Below are 17,573 nucleotides of genomic sequence, written 5' to 3'. Positions count from 1 at the left end.
AGTATCTGTGTGTGCATTTTAAAGTACATGCGTGCGCACGCGCACACACACATACACACACAAACACACATACATACACACACACACAAAGGCTAGAAGGTTATATCTAATAATGTTTAAAATCTTACCTTTGAATGGTAGGGTTATTAAGTTACTTTTATTTTCTTCCTTGTGTGCATCATTTTTTTAATTTCTAAAGTGAGCATTTGTTGTTATTCTTGCACTAAGGGGAAAAATGTGTGTGTGTGTGTGTGTGTGCGCGCGCACGCGCGTGTTAGAGACAGAGAGAGATGAATAAAAAGTAAGAACTCTAAAGAGTACCATGCAGATAGATAGCTGACATTTGACTAAATCCCATATCATCTGACCATTACTTGAGTGATTTTCCTGTTACACAACCTTCCTCATCTTTAATGAACTAAAGTAAAACCCATACAGAGAAAGGAAAAGGATAGTTTGCCTTTACAATTTATTAGGAATCTTGGAGCAAGAACTGGAAAATGTCACGGAGTCATCTACCACATTCTGAAGAACAGTCTCTACACTAACTAGAATGAATTTGCCTTGAGCACTGACATAGTAACTATTTAAGCCTGAGTTAAACTACACCTAAATTAGTCTTGAATTTTCAGTTATTTCATATTACCTCTTCTCAGGGATTTAAAGTTTAATACAACATCAAAACTCCCAACAACTAATCAAACCAATGACTGCAAAGTGGATCAAACTTACTGGAATTGGTATTCCCCAGGGTTCAACTCCATCAGCACAGATTCCGTTCAGACACCAACACACCCAGGGGGCTCCTCCACTGTGCCCGGCCCTGAAGGAAACCCACAGATGCACAAAGAAAGGACAGGCCATCCTAGATGGGGCCAACATTCCCTCTCTCTCCCCACCATGTGACAGACAATTCAGTGCTCTCAGGAAGGAACACAGCTCTGGATCTAAGCACAGCTGGGATCCTTGTGGTCATGGGGTGCTGTCCTTGGCATACACAAATGGTAACTCGGGACCAGTCAATAGAACTTTATCCACAGGAGGCAGCTGGTGTAGGTGCCATGAGAGACAGATAGTCCTGGATTGAATTCCAACTTAGCCACTTACTAGCCGTGTGACTCACTATGAGCCTTAGTCTTCTCATCTATAAAATGTCATCTACTTCACAAGTTATACTGAGAATTTGAGATAATATAAATAAGGTGTAAAAACACATCTGCTAGCAACAACTTCCATTACTGGTACATAACATTACTGAGCCCCTACTACGGGCTCCCACATTTGCAATGCCAAATTGGGGTGACAGCGAAGACTGTGGTTAGAGAAGAAAAGCAGCCAATCTACACAGGTCATTATTGTTCCCTGCTTTAGCCTAAGCAGCACCTGATTCTGATCAAGCAAATGCACTTAAGACTCACAGGTTGGAGTACAAATTCCCATGACTTCCCTGAAACAAACGGTAAGCAGGCTTCTTCTGGCATTTCTCTAGCATCTTCCCCCAAAATAAACATTCTCTCAAACAGAACAGATACTGTGATTTGTGGAGTGTTCAACCAAAACTAAAAACCCTATAAAGCACAACATCTAACGCAGACCTAACTCCAGGCCGCAGGTTACCTGTCGCAGAGGTCAGATGGAGGCAGTGGGCTCTTTCACTGGAGGTGACTCACTCATCACATGGAGTCCAACATTTAAGAGCCTTTCTCGAGTAGTTCCGCTGATGGATTTAAAACATTCCCCAAAAGAGGCTTGAGCAAAGGTTTGTGGCCTGAATTAACCCAAGTCGCGGGGGACAACTTTGACCCACAAGAGTATTGTTTTGTCCTCTACTCAGAACATTTCTTGGAATTTATTTTTAGTTCAGAGAGGGAGAGGAACTGCTTTCTGGCTCTGTCACAAACCCTGAACACCATCTCCCTTAAAGACAAAATGAATATAAAGCCAAAATGCCATCAAAACAGTCAACACTTTTGTTTAAAGGAATCAAGCTATTTCTCAAGAATATGTCCTTTCTAGTATGATACTCAGATGTAAAAACATATATCATGACTTTGGTTAACCTCACAGCAAGAAACTGGGAAAAAGGGTTAATGATCCCATCGCAAGCATCAAAATGGGTCTTGTTTGGTCACTCGTTCAATGCATGTCAACTACTGCCCAATAGTCTACTGTACCCCCCAAACCACCTTGACCTGTGCCCACAGAATCCCCTCCATTCCCCACAGACTCCTCCACCACCCCTCAATCTACTCTTGCCCTCCCCTTACCACCAATTCCTGTCCATCTACACTACGGGACTCACTTCTGCAACCTCCATTCATGTGTGCCCTTACCACACTTCTGCTGGTGTCTGGTTTACATGATCTATCTCAGTCTTTGTTAAATGTAATTAAATTTAGATTTCACAATAGAAATACAGTATGTAAACCCAAATATGTATTGAATTTTCATTTATTCAACGAATATTCATTGGGCACCTACTGTGTTAGAGTGTGAGTAAATAAAGATGAATAATTTATCATTTCTGCCCTAAGGGAACTCATAGCTTATAGAAGAAAATTCTAAAACAAATACAAGTGATACAAATAAGGTTTGGACAAGGGGCTAAGGGAGTAATTACCCCTAGAGGAAAGGGGATATAGGAAACATCAGCAGGACAGGTTTGTAGAGAAAGCAATAATTAACTCAAGTGTTGAAGGTTCACCAGGTCCAGAGTGAACATAAGCAAAGACATGATGGCATGAATGAATATTTCATGTTCAAGAACAAGGGGGTGTGGTATGCCTGCAGCACCGGATGCTCTGCAATAGTGGTAAGGAAGGTGAGCAGATGGAATTGGCCAGCACAGTAAATCTCTGGAGGTCTTTCAAGCATATGCTATTCAGAGGACTTTGGTTTTGCCCAGTAGGCAACGGATTGCCAAGGTGGGCTTTTAAGCATATTTGTTGGTTACATACTATGTTATAAGGACTGTGCTGGTCAGTTTATATGTGTTATATTAATCCTTACAACATTCCTAGTAGGATTAGCCAGAATCACATTTGCCTTTAAAACACCATTCTCTCATTCCCAGTTTGCTTCAGGGAAACGAAAAGAACATGAGTCTGGGAGCAGGGAAATCAGAAGACTGGGTATTAACATCCATACACAAATTCCTAAGGGTATACTAAGTCTGCGCATGACGATGGCAGTGGAGCGGAGACCACAGGAGTCTAAATACACTTGGAAGGAAGACAGCTAAGATGATTCCTCCAGAAACAGCACATACCTTAGCTTCTGCCAAATAGGAGAAAGCACCTCCTCCTGGAGTTACACCACCATCTAGGCTGGCAAGAGGCCCTCGGAGCACCTGGTGCTCTTTGCCACTTGAGAACAGTCCCCACGGAGGTCTTTACACTCCAGTTGGCCACCAGGACATTAGGACATGCCCTAAGGCTACAGATACTCTGAGGCGGCTTTTACTCACACTTGGCCACCATGTCAACAGGAGTTGCCACAAGGTGCTGCACCCAGCTTCCTCCAAGACATCACAGGACTAATCCCAGCACACTCCACAATCCGCTGTACCTGTCATCACCAGAGGCCCGAACTGCCCTATGTCTCACCTTCTCAGCCATCCTCCCTTTCCATTCTGCCCTCTGAAACTCAATATCTATCCTCAGCCAACTGCATAATGTTCTCTCCTCTGAATATTCCTTTCACCCTGAAAACATGGAGAAAGCAAGATTTAACCTGAATTTTGAAGGCTGCAGCCCATTAACACTGTTTTCCCAGCACCTCATCAAGAGGAAGTTGTTTATACTTTCACATTTAAGTCTAATGTTCAGCCGGTATAAAGAGGTGTGGCTTCCCACCACCCAAACCATGACCTGTACCCATCTTCCGTTTACTGTAATGAAATGTCCCTGTTCCTAGTAACCACCAGCCTCTTCATTTGTGCCCTAGATCTCCTCCCTTCCTGGATCGTTAGGAATTGTACTCCAACAATATCCATCCCTCTCTCTTGCCTTCCTCAGTTTTTCCTCTCTACTTAATCATTCTATCATTTACTCTCTACTTAAACTCATTCTATTACTCTGTTCCTGGCAAACCTTCCTTAACCAATATCTCCTTCCAAGAACTCTTCCATTTCTCTGCTTCTCTTCACAATAAAATGTCTTACAGTTGTCTATAAACAGTCTCTGCTTCCACAACTCATCGTATGTCAGATTGTCAAAATCACAAATGGCCGCATTTCTCCAAATGCAATCTCTGTAATTAACACAGTAGGACTACCTCGTTTTAAAAATATTTTGAACTCTTAACTTCAGGGATACCACACTCTCCTGGCTTCTCTCCTATCCCACTGGCAACTCATCCTTCTCTTCTACATAATACAATGCTCCAATGGCCCTCTTCTCTATCTATACATTCTCTATGTGTAATTCCATCCAGTATCAAATAAAATCTATATGCAAATAACTCCTACCTCTGTATTTCAGCCAAAACCCCTCCTAGAATCTCCAAACTCCATTTATCCACTGGATATCCACTTTGGGGATAACTGTCTGATATCCCCCAAGAAATGTCTAATAAGCACCTCAAATTTAATAGTCCAAGCAAAATATTTTATGTCTTCCATCAAGCCTGCTTCTCTCCCAATTATCCCCTTCTCAGCTTATGGCCCATTGCTCAAGCTAAAAACAAATGTAAGTCTTTGTCTAGATTCTTGTTTCCTCTCTCCGGATAATTAATCTAACAGCAAATTCAGTCAACTAACTCTATCTCAGAACATCCCAAATCCATCCACTTCTTTCCATCTTGAACACAATGCCTGTCCATACAACTATAATTTCTCAGTTGAGCAACTAAAATAGACTCTTAACTGAAGTCCCGCTTCCAATCTTCCCTCCCCAGTCTACCCTAATCCAGCCTACTTTTTAGCAGCCAGAGCAATCTTTGATAGCATATATTCTCAGTATGGACATAACATCCACAAGGGGACAACACTGGTTCTTGGAAGGGAGACAGGGGAGACATATTATATATGACAATGATTTGTTGTCCTCCAAAGCTCAACTCTACCCAACAAAATCGTATTCCTTAATACTTAATGAATACTCTCTTGCTAGGCAAATTTTAATTTAAATGTTTAATTAATTTCAATTTAATTTTTCTTCTTAGAGAGATAATAAAAAAGTTGAGACACTGTTTTATAGCAAAACCACATCATGTCATTTAGTGGCATATAATCATCCAATGGCTTATATCATTGAAAAATGAAAATCTAAATGCCTTATTCTCACTTATAAAGCTCAATAGGATGTGGCCCTTGCCTACTTTTAAATATTCTCTTGTACACTGTGGTAGACTGAATAGTGGCACCCAAAAGATATCCACATCCTAAACCCTGGAACCTGTGACTGTTATAACACACACACACATACACACACACACACACACACACACACACACACGACTTTGCAACTGTGATTAAACAAAGAATCTTGAGATGGAGAAATTATCCTGAATTTTCAGGGTGGGTCCCAGATACAATCACATATATCATTACAAGAGGGGGGCAAAGGGCTGTCTGACACACACAGAGGAGAAGGTGTTATGACCATAGAGGCAGAGATTGGAGCAAGGCAGCCAAAGGCTACTGAATGCTGTAAGCCACCAGCAACTGGAAGAAGCAAGGAGCAGATTCTCCCCTAGAGCCTCAGAAGGGAGCACAGACTGCCAACACCTTGATTGTGGCCCAGTGATACTGATTTTGAACTACTGGCCACCTGAACTATGAGAGAATAAATGTTGTTTTAAACTACCAAGTGTGTGGTACTTTGTTACAGCAGCCACAGGAAACTAATACAGAAACCTCTCACTCTCACCCACTAAGCTTCAGGTTTATTTACCTGCTTCTGCCCATCAAATTTATCAGGAATACAATTACAGTTTTTATACCCACTGTCTTCCCTGCCTGGAATAATCTGCTCCTCATCTTTGCACAGCTAGCTCCTTCTGGTCTTTCAGAATCCAGCTCAAATATCAGTTCCTCAGAGAGGCTTTCCCAAACCATCCAAATCCAACATAATCACATAGCTATGTGATCATCTCATATGTCTTGCCTTTATTTAATCATTATTATTTCTTCCCCCAAACCCCAGAATGTAAACTCTGTAAGAGCAGAGTATATCTGTTTTGTACACCACTATCATCTTAATTTCTAGTACAAGTCCTGGCATATAATTAGGTGCTAAATAAACTTAACAAATGGATGATTTAGGTAGGAGAAAGCATGGTGATGCTCTCCAATGAGAGGAGAGACAGCATTAGGGAGGGGCAGAGGGAGGGTGCAGAGATGGTGAGTCCTGTCTTGACTGTGGACATCCAAATGGAAATGTCCACTGAGTCTGAACTCAGGGAAGAGCTCTGGTTGGGAATGTGAACTTGGGAATGATTGAAATGGGATCTAGACAAACTTGATGGTGTAGAAAGCATCTACAAACATAGGACAGTGAATTAAGGACAGACCCTGGGAACTCCAACATCAAAGGGAAGAACTTTCAAAGAGATCCATAAGGAGTAGTCCTAAAGAAAAACAAAAATCATAATAGCATCGTGAAAGTTCAGTTTCACAAAGGATGGGTTGCACAAAAATGTCAAGCAATCAAGTCCCACTGATTTGCCTGTCAGGAAGACACCAATAATCATAAAAAGAAGAGATTCATCTAAGACAGAAACCACATTTCCATCAGTTGTAGTGTAAAGATGATCAAGTAGAAAACAACATATAAAATAACTTTCAGGAAGCATACCTTGAAAGAAAGGAGGAAGTGAGCATGTAGCAAGAGAGGAGCACAGGGTGGAGGAATCGTTTTGGTTTTTACTTGTTTGTCTTTGTGATGGGAGAATCTTGAGCATTCTTGTAAATGTTTAAAATGCAGGAAAACATGGAGAAATTTCATAGAGTAAGGTATCCGAAGGGGTGGGGGCCCAGAACTTTGGGGAAAGCATCAACTTTGGATAACTCTACCTCTAAGTTGGTAGTGAATGATAGAGTTGATGTATTCAGACACAGGGAAGATGAGGAGAGGAGAGCAAAATATTAACAGATACTGACATATCTGTGTTTTCTCAGTACAACAGGACGTGAGAACACTTCACTACAAACCCATGTTCTCTTCTTCCAGGGCTCCCAGCTAGACTACGTTTGCCAATCTCCCTTTGCTGATAAGTATGTCTGTGCACCTGACTTCTGGCCAATAGTATGCAAACAGAACTGACACATTCATTTCAAGACTAAGCATTTAAAAAGTGGACATGCCTCTCCTCTTTCACTTTCCACTAGCAGGACGCAGTTAAAAACAAAGCCCTAAAGGAAGGCAGAGTCACAAAATGAAAGGTTCCAGGTACCTGATTCATCCCGTGGAGGAAAGCCATTCACCAACAAAGACATGATCAAGAAGTAAACTTCAGCTGGGTTTGTGCTTTTATCTATTTTCAAATCTTTCTGTTGTAACAGTTTAGTCTGCTCTAACCACTAACAATCATCTTCTGCTTAAAAAAAAAAAATACACAGGTGGGGTAAAAAGTTCAAAGAAAATGCTGAAGGTTTGGAAAAACTATGGCAAGAAAAGGAAAAAGGTGCTCTCTAGAAACAGGTGCCGACAGCCTCGTGGCTACAGCTGGAGAACACCAATTTGTATGTACCACCAATTTGCATGTCTGTTCATTTTCCCGCTAGCATTCACAAACCCAGGTGTAGGAGTGGAAAAGGAAATTGATACCAAGTGGCAGGTTGTTTCCACATCCATTAAGACTGAGGAGGATTTTAATAATGTCATGGGTTCCTAGAAGTCAAATCAAAAGGAACAAGGCTGGCATACTGTGCTATGCATTCAATATGTGAAAAAGTTCACCACCATGGGTGGAAACTGTTGAACCACAGGGTGAAGTATTAGAAGGTGGCAAAGTTCAGTGAGTCAAGGAATGGAATCCAAAGTAGCAAAAAGCAGGAAGTACATTACAGAAATGCCAGTGGAATTATCTCCGGATTCTATTATTTCTTTACAGCATTTTCAAGAGAGTTTCTGTGTGACTACATAAATAACTATGGAGCTTTGAGTGAGTCACTTCAGTTCTCTGGAATTGTTTCCACAATGATATGACAGGGTTCACTGTTGATGTGTGAAACAATGGGCACAAAGCACTTAGCAGTGTGCCGAGAAGACGGTGATTGCTATTTACCATTCATTATTAATAATAAAAAGACATGTTACAGAGGAAGAAATTGAAAGGTGCAGAGACCATAGCATGAGTGGCTCTCTAATGTGACGTCTGGGATTCACAGCAACAAACACTGCTCCCCAAAAGATCCTTCTACCTAGCCTACATAAGGTCCCCAAGGTTTTGGTCCCCTTAGAATCCAAAGACCTTTGAGAAGGTGACAAGTTAATTTTATCAATCATCTTGTTGTGAATTAATTGTCTGGATTCTTTCTTAAGAGACTGAAGTAGGTGGGCAGGTGAGGGGAGAAGGGAGAAAGGCGTGAAGGGGGAGCCCTCAGAGCTCTGACAAGATGGCCGAGCCCTCAGTGGACATTAAATGACCTCCTCATTTGTATATTCCTCCACTGATGTTCTTCAGGGATTGCTTTTATAACTTTGGTTCAACTGTAATGATGTCCTTCCCTCTTCCTAAATATCCTTTAGATATCAAAACTGCCAAATGTGTAGGGAGAGAGGGGAGGCCGGAAAAAAAAATAGTATCCAGTTTACCTGATTAGCTGAGATGCATCTGCCTGTGTGATTGTGTCTTATCACACACAACCCATTTTTGCCATTTATTTCTTGAGTAATTAAGTGATAAGTGAATTATGAGGCAATTATTCACTCAACAACTATTTACTATGTGGCCTCCACATGCAAAGCATGTAGGTTGGGCATGTGAGGTCTATAAAATTGTGTAAGACCCAGCCCTTGCTCTACATGATCTGCAGGAAAAGAATTATAATAGAAAGGAGTAAATAAGAGACTTGTGAGTGGCAAAAAAGAGTAAAGGGTCTAGAAAATGTACACATTCGCTGCAGTTTTATTTACAATAGCCAAGATATGGAAGCAACCTAGTTGCCCATTGATAGATGAACAGATAAAGATGTGGTATATATTTACAATGGAATATTACTCAGCCATAAAAAAAGAATGACATCTTGCTACTTGCGACAACATGAATGGACCTAGAGGTTATTGTGCTCAGTGAAATGAGACAGAGAAAGACAAATATAATACTATATGATTTCACTTGCATGTGGAACCTAAAAAAACCAAACCAAACAAACAACACAAAAACAGATTCATAGGAACAAAGAACAAACTGATGGTTGCCAGAAGACAGGGGAATGGGAGAGGAGAAAGAGGAAAAAGGTGAAGGGAAATATAGTCAATAACAGTGTGATAACTTTGCATGGTGACAGATGGTTACTAGACTTAGTGTGGTGATCACATCATAAGGTATATAAATGTCAAACCATTAGATTGTACATCTGAAACTAATATAATATTGTGTACCAACTATACTTAAATTTAAAAAAAAATAGACTTTAAGACAAAAAGAAAAGAAAGTATACATAACACTTCTGAGTGGGGCAGTGAGGGAAAGCATCATGAAACCGGCAGCCAGTTGGGTCAGGACATACAAGGATTGGTAGGATTTCAAAAAGGCGAAGTAGAAGAAAGATCATAAGTATAGGATCAGCAGTAGGAATAAGAGAGATTAAAAGAATTCCAAGTAGTCCAATTTGGCTAGAAAATAAGGGCAGAAACTTAAAGCTGGGGAAAGACTGCAGAAGTCATAAATTCCAAGACAAGTATTTAGAACTTGATTCAATAACACAGAGTGACCCACAGAAGGGAGGAACAAAGAGTAACAGGATCAAAGCAGTTCTGACATTACCACAGTGAAACAAAACATCCTTTCTTTATTCCATTTAAATAAAAGTAAAATGACTTTTGAGAACCTAGTACCTAGTGATTATTTTCATCACTTTTCAAATACATTTAGAAGTTTATTGTGTTTCATTGAAATAATAATGGCATAAAATCTTAACCAAAATTTTCCTAAAATGTTGACCTTGAACATAAACTTTTGTTCCTACTGTGTATAACTAACTTACTCTAGTAGTCACTGTTGGGTATAAGGTAAGTAATAAAGCTTTCTAAGCATATGTCAACAAGTCATACTCAGAGACCATCTCATTTGACAGTGGCAGCTTCTAGAAATCTCATTTTCAGAAAATATCCCCTCTGTTATAGTTTGCAAGTTTTGTTTTCTCCTCTATATTAAAACCTTTTACACAAGGATATAGTGGGTAATCAAATATGAGATTCCACAGAAGACATATTGCTATTTGAAAAATATGAAACTTGAAAAAAAATCTAAGTTAAACAGTAATTGTTCAAAAATACACACATTTTAACAGTATCTCACTATTTAAAAATAAATTATTACATTAGTAATTTCAATTTGCCTGAATAATTAAATGATATTCCAAATAATGCTTTAAAGTGCTGTTAATACAGACGTCACAATAAATTTTTAGTTGGGAGAGAAATATTTTACATGAACTAATTTTTTTCCCATTAATTTTAGTAAACTATTAGAAACAAAGCTTGACCTAATTAAAATCAGAAACCATGTTTTGTCTACTGCATAAACCAGAAATCGGATTTTGAAAGAACCAACATAAAATTTTCAACTGAAAAATGAGAAACAAGAGCACAGAAAAGATACAGGAAGAAACATTTAACACAAAGAACCAGTAAGACCCTCCAAAAAAGATGAAAATCCTGGAAAACAAGAAACAACAAATAAAAAATCATGGTCACATTCATATCAGGACACAAAATTAGAGTTCTGGACAAACTCTGACCACAATCACCTAAACACTCTCAGTATTAAAACCATCAGCTCCTCGTGTTTCTTTTTCCTAAATGTCCCTGCGATCAATCCCTGGTCAGATAATTCAGGAAGAGGTCTCCTTTAAAGTTGTTAGAGATTTCCTGGCTTGCAGCCACCTTGGCCCTTGACTTTTCTCACTTGAAGTTGAGTCTATTCATCTCTCCCTTCTATGTTTCTTTCCTCCATCAGTCAACCATTTTAAATCAAGGAAATATACAACATGTCCTTTATTAGTTGCTTCTTCCTCTATGACGTAACTTCCAAGTTTTCATCTTATCTCAAAGGTGATGAGTCCTGCTGTAATTATCTAAGTATTTTGATGAGCATCTAAAAATACTTTGATAATATCTTCTTAGTTTAGTTCCACTCAGTTCTTCCCTATCTCCTAAAATAACAACCCTGAAATGAGCCAGTTATGGGGGTCCTAAACCTACAGACTAGTAATGTTCCCCTGAAACCTCAGATGAAAACGATATCCCATTGTACACAATTGGATAGAGTAACAGGCAGGCCATGTGACACACTTTTACAGAAATGTGTTAAAAGTGGCAAGAATAAAGTTATAATTTTTAACTCCAATCCTGGGCTTTAAAACTTCAAAGACATAGTGAAAAGTATATGATTTACTGCACATACAGAATTTTACCGTAGGTTTCTAACATACTTTTCCATAGAAAGTACACTTTTGAAAGTATATGATTGTGCTGGCTTTTTAATACACGTACACTGCAGTACAAAATAGCAAACATTCTTGAAACAAGATGGTCTTCTTTCGCTATAATCTTCAGGAAACTTTAAGTTTCTCTGTTGCTGAAGTGACATCGTCTTCATCACAAAATTGCCTCGACTACTTGAGCCCATGTTAAAATTTCCCTTCTATAATCAAAAGAGCCAACATTCTAGCACTAGGTTATAACTATGCAAGATCGTATGTTATTCTCGAATTGTTTTACATCTATGCTTTATCCCATTAAACAAATTCTAACTTCTCAAATGCAGGATAACCATACTTTTTCTTTACCTAGAACTTGGTACTATATAATGCTGCACAAGCCTACAGAAGACTTCATTTAAGAAAACAAATGTTACACACATTTGATTTCCAATGCTCTTTCTGAAGTGTTGTTTCTGCAGTTAGGACAACCCATTGAGTCCAGGTATTGACAAATAGAATCAAGTTTTGGAAAACCTAAGCAGAAACATCACATTTTAAAACAAGGGGGGGGGGCGGGGGGGCGAGAAGAAGAAGAAAAGAAGCAGAAGGAGAAGGAGGAGAAGAAGAACAAGAACAGAACAAGAAGAAAGAAAAGAGGCAAAACTAGATAATGATCTGGAAATTGCTTCCCTTCGCTAATAACCATAGCTGCCACTAACCACCTTCCCCATTCCCTTCGCGAATAACCATAGCTGCCACTAACCCCCCAACCCCCAATCACGCACACCAAATTAAAGAGGAGAAAGCCTGGATAATTCATACACAACATGTAAGAGCTAAATTATCTAGCTAACTACATGCTTTGTCCAAATCTTCCTGTTTGGAATATAAAAATTAAAAATATAAGAAGAAAGGAAACTAATATTTTGAAGTCTACTACCTGACAGGTCCATTACTAGCAACTTTGCATGTATTATATCATATATTATTATCCACATTTTGCCAAGACAATTGAGGCTCAGTGAGTTTGAATAGGTTATCTAAGGCCAAAATCTGGTTTTCTTTCCCCCACTACACTCAGCTAGAGTTTGGCTGTGTAGTCACTCATCAAGAAAACATTTATTGAGTGCTTATTACAAGCTAGTCACCACTCTAGGCCCTAGAAATACCAAAGTGTGTGAGGCTGAGCACGCCCTCTCACAGAACTTACATGCTAGTGATGAAAGATAGAAAACATATATCCAAAGAGCATAATTTTAGAGCTACAGTAATTTTCCAATATGATTTTTGTACAATGACAGTGGAATCTTTTAAAATATGATTAAATAGTTACAAAAATTAAACTGGGGGGCAGGGGGTTTAAAACCCACTGATAATTGGTAATACTGTGGCTCTATCGTCAATTACTGAGCCAGCCCATTGCATCTTTTAATAAATCAGAGGGAGGGGAAAGGAAGCAGAGCTTTAATGCTATTCAGAATTTATTTATAAAATAAAGTGACTATGTGAGATATCAGAATGGACAGCTCCACCAATGTTGGTTCTCAAACCCAAATTCCATCTTTTATCCATTATTCACTATGGTACTGCTGCATTGTTTGATGAGTTGATTTGTAAAAATCAACGGAGTGTTATAACTTGGCATATGCCCCTAGAACAAAGACAGAGAGGTTTCAACATCCACATCAGAAGTTTCCCCAGGCTGCACTTGGTATCCATTGGGCAATGGCATCCAGTCTCAGCAGACGGCCAGCAAAAATGTAGGACTTAGAAACTAGAGTGCTCAGCAGCTAGCCACCAGGCCCCAGTGCAGCAGTTGCATCACCCTCCACACTCCAAAAAGAAACTTCCCATCTCTTAAACTTGGAACATGTGCAAAATTCTAACAGTTTTGTTTTAAGCAATAAAGACTGGGTGTAACTTACCCTGCCTTCCCTCACCTATTTATATATGAGTATAAGTTGACTAAATTAGCTGTTAGCTATTTCTATAGCTGCCTCATGATATTTATAATGTGTTATGTAATTTGGGTTGGCCCATGCCACTAAGACTGTGAGAATTTGTGTTTGTAAATGACTTTGGAACTCCTAAGGAAGGCTGTTCAGGAGTGAATGGTCCTCTGCCTGGGTGGGAGGCAGTCTAGAGCCCAGCTGCTACGAGCAACACTTCATTCATAGGCTATACCTTCCTGACAAAGCATTCTTCACAAGTCTCTTTTTGTTCAGTAGAAGTTACTACCTGGGGAGTGGAGGCTCGTTTAAGTTCATCAGTGTATGCCTTCCATTTCCTCCTAGAACTGTCACCTTCCAGTTGCTACGGTCCTCAAAGAAGCCTCAGCCCCCTTCTAGAATCTTTCCCTCCCTTGCTTCAGAAAGGAGCAATGATCATCAGACGAGCCAACAACATCCACAAGACAAAAGTTTGCAGTAAACTTGCAGTTAGATACCAACCCTCGCCCCAAAGTCCTGCCACTTAACTAAGGTGAATTATTACTACACCCCACCGCCCTCCAAAACGTAAACAGCTAATTCCTACATAAGAATGAGTCCACCTTCTGTTGTTGGGGAGAAATCCTAAAATCTTTCCCCAGATTCTGGCCACCACCCAGCCCAACACCGGAGTCGTAGAGGACTATCCCGGGTCAGAAAGGGTCCGTGGCCCCTAAAACCCTGGGGGCGAGGGAACCCACTCTCCCAGGAAGCACACACCTGACACTGATCTTCTGGCGCGAGGGGAGAGAGGGCTGGAGCACCTAGTTCCTCCGGCCGGGAGGAGACGGCCACCCCAGGAATCAGAGCCTCAGCCCTGGTACTCGCGGCGAGGTGCGCGTGGATGTCACTCGGGGCAGGCTGAGCCAGTGTAACCCAACGCGCCCGGCTTCGCCGCTTCCCCGCCCCCGCGGCCACTTCCTCCTCCCGCTCCTGCTCCTCCTCCCTCCCCGAGGGCTGGCCTGAGTGGCGCGGCCGCCACATCCAACCCGGATATTTCGGGCCCAGGCTTCGCGGGCCCAGCAGGGAAACGCGGAAGTGGAGGATGGAGCCAGGGCCGTGGGGTGGGGGAGGCAAGCACTGCGCACCAGCGGGCGGCGAGCTGGCGAGGTTGCCGCCGCCCAATGAACGTGCCTGAACCCAGACACGGGGACGTGAGGCCAGCCGGGTGGGGCCGCGGCGCGGCGGCTGCGATGGCCCTCGCCCAGGTGGCGGTTACTGCCCTGCGCCCTCGCCGTGCCGCACCCCAGACCCTCCGCTCCGCCTTGAGCAGGAAAGGCCGGGGAAAGATGGTGGAGGTGTCCCATTACGTCTGCCCTCCACCACGCGAGACACTCGTCCGCTTGCAGGCCGGCGGGGCTGGCTTACCTGCTTTCTTGTCACCCGCCCACGAATCTGGCTTCCCCCACTTGCCGGGCAGGCTTCCCTGGGCCTACAAACGCGTCTAGGAGGCGGGCGGACCCCTGGAATCCCGCCGTCAGAGCCCAGAGCCCTCGCCCGGGCTCCCCCCGCGCGCTCTGCAGGCGCGCCCGGCCTCCTGACTCCCCGCCCGAATGTCAGCGCGGGGACCCGTAGGGAAGACTAAGCCAAAGCCCCAGGGGTTGGGATGCTAAGCACAGGCTCCTGAGGCCCAGCCTCGTACAGGTGGGGGGAGGCAGAGAATCCCGCAGCACAGCAGCAGGCTTCCCAGTTGCACCCCCCAAAACTGACCCTGCCCACTGAGCATGCCCAGCTCGCTTGTTGGAACTACAAGTGCTAAACCAACCCAAGCGGACCCAAGGGAGGTGCAGATGTGGTTCAAAGGGACCCCATTTCTTTAAGACCTTTCCTCCGAAGACCTCTGGGCACTTTAAAAATAACCTTTCTACCATGGTATTGGAAAATAACCAGAGGAGTGTTGGAAAGGCCTTCCAAAGGAAGGCAGCCAAATAAATTTGAATCCAAATCGCAGTAGTGTTTTTTTCCAATTATTTATTAAGTCACTTACTAGTTTCTTTAAATACTGCAGAATTATTAAAATTGACCCAGAGGAATTGGATCCCAAACTCCTACGATAGTAACTTCAGGAAACCAGCCCATCCAGTGGTAGTGTATCCAGAAGAACAGTGGTTGTCAGCCTTGGCTCGTGAAGGGGTTCAGAACAGGCCTCCCCAAGATGTACTACTTTGGCATGTGGGTTATTTTGAGCTGAGATAATGGAGACCCTGGGGGGGGGGGGGCCGGGGGAGGGGAGTCCTGCAGAAACTTTTACCTCTCCCTTAAAGAATCTAGATTGGAATCTTGCAGATAATAAGAGTTATCACCAGAAACAACTTTTTATGACTTATCAGAACCTCAGCCCTGGTATTCCCTGCAAGGCAGCTAAAATATCTAATTACTAAACACATGCTCTTCTTATTGTCCTGTGAATGACCTTCCTCTGCTCTGAAGCCCCAAGGGCCTGATCTCATTTTAGCTCAGAATTCCATATATACTTCATTTTTCCTTTCTGTCTCTGAACTCCTCATGTATGTGGTGTTCCTGTAGTGATACAGGGATCTGGTCCCCCAAATGATACAAGATTCTGGTATCTGGTACCCAGAGATCTTGGTCTCACGTACCCAAAGAATGAGAATGCAGACTCGGAAGGAAAGGTAAAGGAGCAAAGATTTTTGTTAAAGTGAAAGTACAGCTCTCTTAAGAGAAGGGGTACCTGAAACTGGAATGCCCACTGGCTAAGGCAAAAACTCTTATACTTTCTCTAGCATGCTGGGGAAGAGAGTTGGCACCTTCTGATGGATTTTGTCTGTCAAATTCGCTCTGTTTGTCCAGACTGAAGGGATTTACAAAATAACCCATTTATCCCCAGAGCACAATTACATTGTTGCCCTGGAGCGAATGAGTCATTTCAGAACCTGGAGTTCCAAGATACGGTTGCCTTTGTTTGTTCTACCTGGGACTTCCCAGTTTACCTAACAACAGGCTAGCTATCCTGTCTCAATAGGCATGTATGTAATTAAATTTGGTTATTTTTCTCGTTAATCTGTCTCATGCTGATTGGGATTGGATTATTAGACCAGCTGGAAGAACCTAGAAGGTTAGAGGAAAGTTTGTTCCTCCCCCACGATACACATTAGAATGGGAGAAGGGGTTATAAAATGACTGATACCAGGTTCCCATTCCCCCACTAATTAGATCAGTCTGGATGGAACATGGAAATCCTTATATTATAAAACTGATTCTCAAAGGGTCGCCTTGGGAGCCAGCAGCCAATAGCATCACCTGAGAACTTGACAGAAAAGCAAATTTGGCTTCACTCCACACTAATTCCTAAACTCAGGCTGGGACTTAGCGATCTTATTTAATAAGTCCTTCAGGTGATTCTGATGCACACTAAAGCTTGAGAAAACTGGTTCAAAGCTCCCCCAGGTGACTAATGTAAGCAGCCAGGGTTGAGAACCCCTGTAATAGACCAATACTTTTATACATTATCAAATCCCAAACATTTATCTGGAAGAGCAACATGTCACACAGAAGAATGTAGTTGAATCGAGGTGCCAGGCCTGGATTTCTTTTTCCCTAATTCTCCCAGAACAGTTCAGTGCTTGGAAAATGGAAACCATCTGTTATTCACTTTGGTGCCTAGCCTGTAATGTAATAGATGTTTGATAAGTGTTTAATGATTTGAAATGAATGCTTGGGTGAATGATTAGTTGCAGGCCTTATTATATCTACTGTTTATTTTCCCCAAAAGTCCCAGTCACTTTGCCAGCTAACAAGCCAGCCAGGGATTCAGTTGTCATCAATAACCTATGACTATCCATGATGGTCTAACCCAAGTCACACCCCGATGGACTAGGACATGGGAGGAAGCAGAAATTTTTGAGGAGGTGAAAAATGTCAATAGCATTGGACATGATTTCTCTTGCCAAAGTTGGAGCCCAAAACAACCAAAGGAAAGCAGGACATTAGGTATCCAGCAGAATTCAGGAAAATCACTAAAGGAAAAAGGT

At 41.9% G+C, this 17,573-nt stretch overlaps 1 protein-coding gene across 4 annotated transcripts in view; it reads right to left on the bottom strand.

The window, feature by feature from the left end:
- GPD2 (glycerol-3-phosphate dehydrogenase 2) overlaps positions 1–15,288 on the bottom strand; it is a 128,997-nt gene extending 113,709 nt beyond the window's left edge. Inside the window, exon 1 of one of the 4 annotated variants that reach the window (XM_019727175.2) lies at positions 14,950–15,288. The gene's annotated coding sequence lies outside the window, so the exon portion shown is untranslated. Of the gene's footprint in view, positions 1–732; positions 1,000–1,617; positions 1,729–14,301; positions 14,728–14,949 lie in introns of those variants that run through there. The other 3 variants (XM_019727174.2, XM_074336576.1, XM_074336574.1) reach the window with 3 other exon arrangements.
- Between the last annotated feature and the right edge of the window lie 2,285 nt (positions 15,289–17,573).

Source organism: Rhinolophus sinicus, linkage group LG01 (assembly GCF_036562045.2).
Source record: "Rhinolophus sinicus isolate RSC01 linkage group LG01, ASM3656204v1, whole genome shotgun sequence".
NCBI classification, from domain to species: domain Eukaryota; kingdom Metazoa; phylum Chordata; class Mammalia; order Chiroptera; family Rhinolophidae; genus Rhinolophus; species Rhinolophus sinicus.
The sequence above is the reverse complement of the archived record's forward strand: the minus strand, read 5'-3'. Positions and strand labels throughout refer to the sequence as shown.